Here is a 7432-nt window from a genome sequence, read left to right on the forward strand (position 1 = left end):
CTTATATGAGGTACCCAGAGTAGTCAAAATCATAGACAGAAAGTTAAATGGTGCTTGCCAGGGTCTGGGGGACAAAGAACAGGGAGTTACTTTTTAATGGATACAGGGTTTCAGTTTGGGAAGATGAAAAAGTTCTGGAGATGGTTGGTGCTGATGGCATCACAACAGTGTGAATGTGCTTAATGTCACTGAATTGTATATGTAAAAAATGGTTAAAATGGTAAATTTTATGTTATGCGTAACTCCCCCCCTCCAAAAAAAAAAAAATACGTAAGATTACAAAGCCCACCCTTGCTAATACGGTGAAACCCGTCTCTACTAAAAATACAAAAAATTAGCCAGGCGCGGTGGCGGGCGCCTGTAGTCCCAGCTACTCAGGAGGCTGAGGCAGGAGAATAGCGTGAACTCGGGAGGTGGAGCTTGCAGTGAGCCGAGATTGCATCACTGCACTCCAGCCTGGGCTACAGAGCGAGACTCCGTCTCAAGACAAAAAAAAAAAAAAAAAAAAAAAGATTACAAAGCAGGCTGGGCACAGTGGCTCATGCCTGTAATCCTAGCACTTTGGGAGGCTGAGGTCAGAGAATCACTTGAGGCCAGGAGTTCAAGACCAGCCTGGGCAACAAAAAATTTTAAAATGGCCAGGCATGGTGGTGTGTACCTGTAGTCCCAGTTACTCTGGGCTGAGGCAGGAGGATTACTTGAGTCCAGGAGATGGCGACGGCAGTGAGCTATGATTGGGCCACTGCATTGCAGCTGGGATGACAGAATGAAAACCTGTCTCAAAAAAAAAAAAAAAAAAAAAGATTACAGTTGCCGGGCACGGTGGCTCACGCCTGTAATCCCAGCACTTTGGGAGGCCGAGGCGGGTGGATCACAAGGTCAGGAGATCGAGACCATCCTGGCTAACCCGGTGAAACCCTGTCTCCACTAAAAAATACAAAAAAAAAAAAAAAAATTAGCCGGGCGTGGTGGCAGGCGCCTGTAGTCCCAGCTACTTGGGAGGCTGAGGCAGGAGAATGGCGTGAACCCAGGAGGCGGAGCTTGCAGTGAGCCAAGATTGCACCACTGCACTCCAGCCTGGGAGACAGAGCGAGACTCCGTCTCAAAAACAACAACAAAAAAAAAAAACAACAAAAAACAAAAACAAAAGAAAGATTACAAAGCAAACCAATTATATTGAAATGCAAGTATTAAAATATTTTTAGAAAACCAAATGTATTCTGTAATTTCTGTGCTTCTTTATTAATATATGACATAAGCAGACCTATTACAAAATCTAATAACTACCTATCACAATGACAAAGTAGGAGTTAGTATAAATGATATTTTAAGATATCATTAATCATATGAGAGAGTTATAGATAAAAATAGAAACTTTTCTCCTTCCAAGTTTTCAGGCTTCTTGAATTTGTCTCCCTAAATTCTATACCTGCTGACTTCTAAGGGGTTCCTGGACCCCCAGTTAAGAATGCCTGAGAGATATGTATATGGGGTATGGTGGGGTGGCTCACACCTATAATCCTAGCACTTTGGGAGGCCTAGGCAGGAGGATTACTTGAGCCTAGGAGTTCAAGATTGACCTAGACAACAAAGTGAGACCCCATCTCTACAAAAAATTTAGAAATTATGCAGGTGCAATAGTGCCTGTAGTCCTGGCTACTCAGGAGTCTGAGGTGGGAGATTGCTTGAGCCTGGGAATTCAAGGTTGCAGTGAGCCAGGATCACACCACTGCACTCCAGCCTGGGTGACAGAGTGAGACCTTAAAGGCTATATGCTTTTTTTTTTTTTTCTTTTTTGAGATAGAGTCTTGTTCTGTTGCCCAGGCTGGAGTGCAGTGACATGATTTCAGCTCACTGCAACCTCTGCCTCCTGGGTTCAATAGATTCTCCTGCCCCAGTCTCCCGAGCAGTTGGGATTACAGGTGCTTGCCACCACACCCAGCTAATTTTTGTATTTTTGTAGAGATGGGATTTCGCCATGTTGGCCAGGCTGGTCTTGAACTCCTGACCTCAAGTAATCCACCCACCTTGGCCTCCCAAAGTGCTGGGATTACAAGTATGAGCCACTGCACCCGGCCTCACCATATGCTTATTTACAAGGCTTTTCACTGCAGCACTGTAGGAGACTGAGAACAACCTAAGTGTTCATTGACAGGAAACTGGTTAAGTATATTTTGGTACATCATAAAACCAAGCCCTAAAAGCCAATGAGGGTGTTCTTTATGTACCTATATAGGACTATTTTTGAAAAAAAGGCAAAAGAATGGGGAGAAAGAATCTATATACACATTTTTTACAAGGAGGGACAGGGTATCACTCTGTTACCCAGGCTGCAGCACAGTGACAAGATCATGGCTCACTGTACCCTTGACCCCCAGGGTTCAAGAGATCCTCCCACCTCAGCCTCTCAAGTAGTTGGGACTACAAGTGCATGCCATAACACCTGGCTGATTTTTTTATTTTTATTTTTTGTACAGATGAGGTCTCACTATGCTGTCCAGGCTGGTCTTGAACTCCTGGGCTCAAGCAATGCTCCTGCCACAGCCTCCCAAAGTAGTACTATGGGAATACAGGCATGAGCCACATCACCCAGGCTACACATTTTTTCTATAAACTATCTCTGGAAGGATACATTAGAAAACAGTAATATTGCTTGCTTCCTAGGAAGAGAAGGGGTGGGGTTTGAGAGTAGGAAACGGCATTCCCACTCTATGTCTTTTTATATCCTTAAAACATTGAACTATGTAAAGATATGGAAAGGTGTTACCTATTCATAAATGAAGTTTAAAATTAAAATGTTCATAATATGATGGACCTGCTAGGATGTCTCTAATTTCCTGTTGTTACCCAGTCCCTATGTGAGGAAAAACCACTGAATGGTGCCTTACTGGTAAGTTTGCTAACCTTGGGTCATGGGACGTGGTCATCCCTGATTGTTCCAATAGGGGGGCTTCATGTCCAGATCATTTCTGCTGAGGAGTTTGTATTGGAGACACAGAAGCATCAGTGAGTAGAGGCACAGTAAAGTGTCTCTCTCTCTCTCTCCCCGCCTCTCTTATTTATTTACTTATTTGACACAGAGTCTTGCTCTGTTGCCCAGGCTGGAGTGCAGTGGCACGATCTCAGCTCACTGCAACCTCCGCTTCCTAGGTTCAAGCGATTCTCCTGCCTCAGCCTCCCAAGCAGCTGGGATTACAGGCATTCGCCACCACGCCCAGATAATTTTTGTATTTTTAGTAGAGATGGAGTTTCACCATGATGGCCTGGCTGGCCTCAAGTGATCCACCTGCCACAGCCTCCCAAAGTGCTGGAATTACAAGCATAAGCCACCATACCCAACCAGTAAAGTCTCAATTGGTCTTTTTTTTTTCCTAAACATCTACCCAGGGAAGGAGGAAACTATAAAAATATCCCCCATCCCTCTCCAGAATTGTAGATAAGGGAAACTGGAGGCCCCAAAAAGTTAGGTGCTTTTACCTTTGCACCAGTCTTGTTTTTCCAGGGCTGGGCACTTTCACTTCCCCACAGTTTTAAAGCCAAAAGTAGCCTGAGAGAGGTAAGGCTGAGGATTCGAATTTCCTCCAACAGCAGGAAGAGAGAAGCCACCATTTCCTGAAAGTGGTGAGAAGTCAGCTCCACCTGACCCAACAGGACAGGGCGGGGCTCAGGGAGGGTCCTCAGGCTGTGTTTAGGGAAGGAGTCACCAGGGGAGCAAACCCAGGCCTTTCCTGAAGGAGGGAAGAAAGGATAGCAGGGCCACCACACTCAATTCAAGGTACTCATTTCAGGAGTGAAAGGGTTTGGAAGTTCAAAGGTGACTGACCAGTTTGTTGATTTGTATATTGACAGGTGGCTGGGCATGGTGGCTCACATCTGTAATCCCAGCAATTTGGGCACCGAGGCAGGAGGATTGCTTGAGCCCAGGAGTTCAAGACTAGCTTGGGCAACATAGTGGGACCCCATCTCTACAAGAAATAAAAAAAAATTAGTTGGGCATGGTGGCATACACTTGTGGTCCTAGCTACTTGAGAGGCTCAGTTGGGAGGATCCCTTGAACCCAGGGGGTCAAGCCTGCAGTGAGCCATGTTTGCACCACTGCCCTCCAGCCTGAGTGACAGAGTAAGACCTTGTCTCCAAAAAACCCCACAAGGGGCCGGGCGCGGTGGCTTAAGCCTGTAATCCCAGCACTTTGGGAGGCCGAGACGGGCGGATCACAAGGTCAGGAGATCGAGACCATCCTGGCTAACACGGTGAAACCCCGTCTCTACTAAAAAATACAAAAAACTAGCCGGACAAGGTGGCAGGGCGCCTATAGTCCCAGCTACTTGGGAGGCTGAGGCAGGAGAATGGCGTGAACCCAGGAGGCGGAGCTTGCAGTGAGCTGAGATCCGGCCACTGCACTCCAGCCTGGGCGACAGAGCGAGACTCCGTCTCAAAAAAAAAAAAAAAAACCCCACAAGGGCCTGGTCGCGGTGGCTCATGCCTGTAATCCCAGCACTTTGAGAAGCTGAGGCGGGTGGATCACCTGAGGTTGGGAGTTCGAGACCAGCCTGAACAACATGGAGAAACCCCCGTCTGTACTAAAAATACAAAAAATTAGCCAGGCTTGGTGGTACATGCCTGTAATCCCAGGTACTCAGGAGGCTGAGGCAAGAGAATCACTTGAATCCAGGAAGCAGAGGTTGCAGTGAGCCAAGATCGCGCCATTGCACTACAGCCTGAGCAACAAGAGCGAAACTCCATCTCAAGAAAAAAAGAAAAGAAAAGAAAAAAAAAAGTCACCATTAAATGTTTGTAGGGCGGGGGACCAATTCCATATATTTCATGAGAGGGTTCTAGGGGAAACTAGTTATTTCAACATAATCGGCATCTCTACTTGAGAAAACAAAGACCAAATTGCTTTTCAGCTTTTTGGCTAAGATGAAGTGCAGAAAGCAATAATTGCTAGCATTTATAGTGTTCTTTCTCTGTGTCAGACACTGTTCTAAGTGATTTGTATGTACTAACCTATTTAATACATACATCTAGCACAGGCGATACTATTACTGTCTCCATCACAGATAAGAAACCAAGGCACTTAGAGGTTCAATATCTTGTCCAAAGTCACACCGCTAATATTTTAAGCAGCCGGGGCTCAAACCTGGGCAGGCTGGCTCCGGAGTCCACGTGTTTTCTCTGGTCTTTCTGAGTTGAGTCACCTGCCTTTGCAGTTATGGTGATTCTGCCTGCCTTGTCATCAGGTGCCATTTGGCCAGTGGGCTGGGTCCTACCTCATCTCCCTGCAGGCTGCCTGGTCCCCCAGGGTTTTCCTCTTCTCCCCGTGCCTTTATCCTTGCAGGAACAAATGAATACACCTCAGGGTTCTGGCTCTGACCACCCCTGGTCACTTTTGGTCCCCTCCGCTGTCTTCACCCACTCCCCTTCTCATTCTAACAGACTTACATATTCACTATGCCTGAGGCCAAGGACATCCTTAGTAGGATCTGTGGTCCCAGTGGTCCACCCACACAGTGGGGACCTGCACATCCCCAGGGGCTGGGAAGGTGCGGACAGGTGGAAGTAGCAGGCAGTAGGGCCAGGAGTCTGCCGCAAAGTTCCCCTTGCCGGACTGTGTGGGCTGCTGCCCTCTAGTGGCAACCAGAGGAGCTGGCGAGGACCAAAGACAGGTTCATCGCTTACGGAAAGGAGTTTTGAGAGACAGTGGGGACCCCACTATCCGGCTCATGAAGGCCAGGTGGGCAGGCCCCGAGACACACAGCAGACACCCACCCGCCACACACACACAGTACACACAATTGTAGAGAGGGTCCACCTTGGCATCGAGGCTCCTGCTGCCCCGGCATGGTCTGGCTACAGACGATGGTTGTGTGAGAGACGTGGCAGAGACAGGCCTGGAGGCCCAGGGCCCTCCCTCTGCCTAGTCCTCTCCTCCCACTGTGTGGCTCTTACTGTCAACCTGAACTCCTTCCCCACCAACTCTCCAGGCCTCCCAGGAGCGCAGTGTTGGGGTAGGAAGAGCTGAGGAGAAAGGTTACCACCCGCCCCACTGCACCCTAACACATGCCATCCACCACACGATGTCCCCTCTTTAAGGTGCCACATGCCGGGGGAAATTTTTTCTGTGATGGCCCCTGTAGTTGGCAGGTGTGTTGCTTGGCACCCCACCTCTAAGATCTTGGTTCTGCAGCCGTCTAGCAAGACCAAAATTCTAGTGAGAGAAAAACTACAGTGAAAAACAATGACCCCTGCTATGTCCACATAATCTGTATGTCCAAGGAACCTAGGCCTCCCCACCTGGTTTCTACACGGTGTCTGTGCCTTACTCAAGCAGCTGCCACACGGCCCTGGCACCCCTCCTCCATCCCTGTCACATGCCTGGGGCCCTAACTCAGGTGGCTGGGTTAAAGAGCTTTCTAGTGACAAGTCCTCAAAGGGCACTGTTAATTGTCTCAACGTTGTCTTCAGCTAAACTGCTAGAGGACAAAGGGCAGGGGGTGGGGCGGGGGTGAAAGGGTGGGGCTGGGGAATGACAAGAAGGAAAGGGTGGGGAGGGAAGCACACACACACATGTGCATACACACACACGCACACACACATGCATGCACATGCATGCAGCAGAGCCCCTGAACAGGACTGTTCTAGTCCCACAGCCTGGGGTGCAGGGAGGTGAGCAGCTGGCTGATGGAAGTCCAGCCGCCCTGGGCTAGCAGCTCCTATCCTGAGGCAGCCCCATTAGCCAGGACAGCAGAGAGCCATTCACGGTCACTCCTGTCATTAGCATAATGCAGATCACTGGAATCTCTGCTGCCGTGTCTCTCTGTCTTTATCCAAGCAGCTCCAGGGGGTCCTCCCATGACAGGAATTCCTGATGAGAAGAAAAGGTGCAGCTCTCTCTGACAAGCTAGCTCCCCTCCTCAGAAAAAAAGAAAGAAAGAAAGAGAAGAGACGACATTGAATGTATCAGAGAACTAAGAAATGCTGCCAGCCTGAGCAACTTCTCCAGCTGGGGCGACAGAGCAAGACCATGTCTCAAGCAAACAAACAAACAAACAAATTTCTGGATCAGGCAGATGCTAGCTCTACATTCCACTTTACAACCAGACCCTACATCAGCCTGTATTTGAACACCATGGCAATTCACTACCCCATGATCTGTGAGGAAATTTTTCCTTACACTAAACAGATTGGTCCAGTTTCCCCACTTGGGACTGCCCAGAAAAAGCCTATATATCTAATATAATCTATAATAAATAGGTGATATTTGTTGGACATGTCTTTTGCCAGGCACTGGGTTAGGTTCTTTATACACTCTCTTGTTTAAACCATAATACTTCTATAAAGTAGATAGTAGTAGTAGTATTGAGACAGAATCTCGCTCTGTCGCCCAGGCTGGAGTGCATAGCAGGATCACGGCTCACTGCAGCGTTGACAT

This window comes from Rhinopithecus roxellana, chromosome 17 (assembly GCF_007565055.1).
Source record: "Rhinopithecus roxellana isolate Shanxi Qingling chromosome 17, ASM756505v1, whole genome shotgun sequence".
Taxonomy (NCBI): Eukaryota; Metazoa; Chordata; class Mammalia; order Primates; family Cercopithecidae; genus Rhinopithecus; species Rhinopithecus roxellana.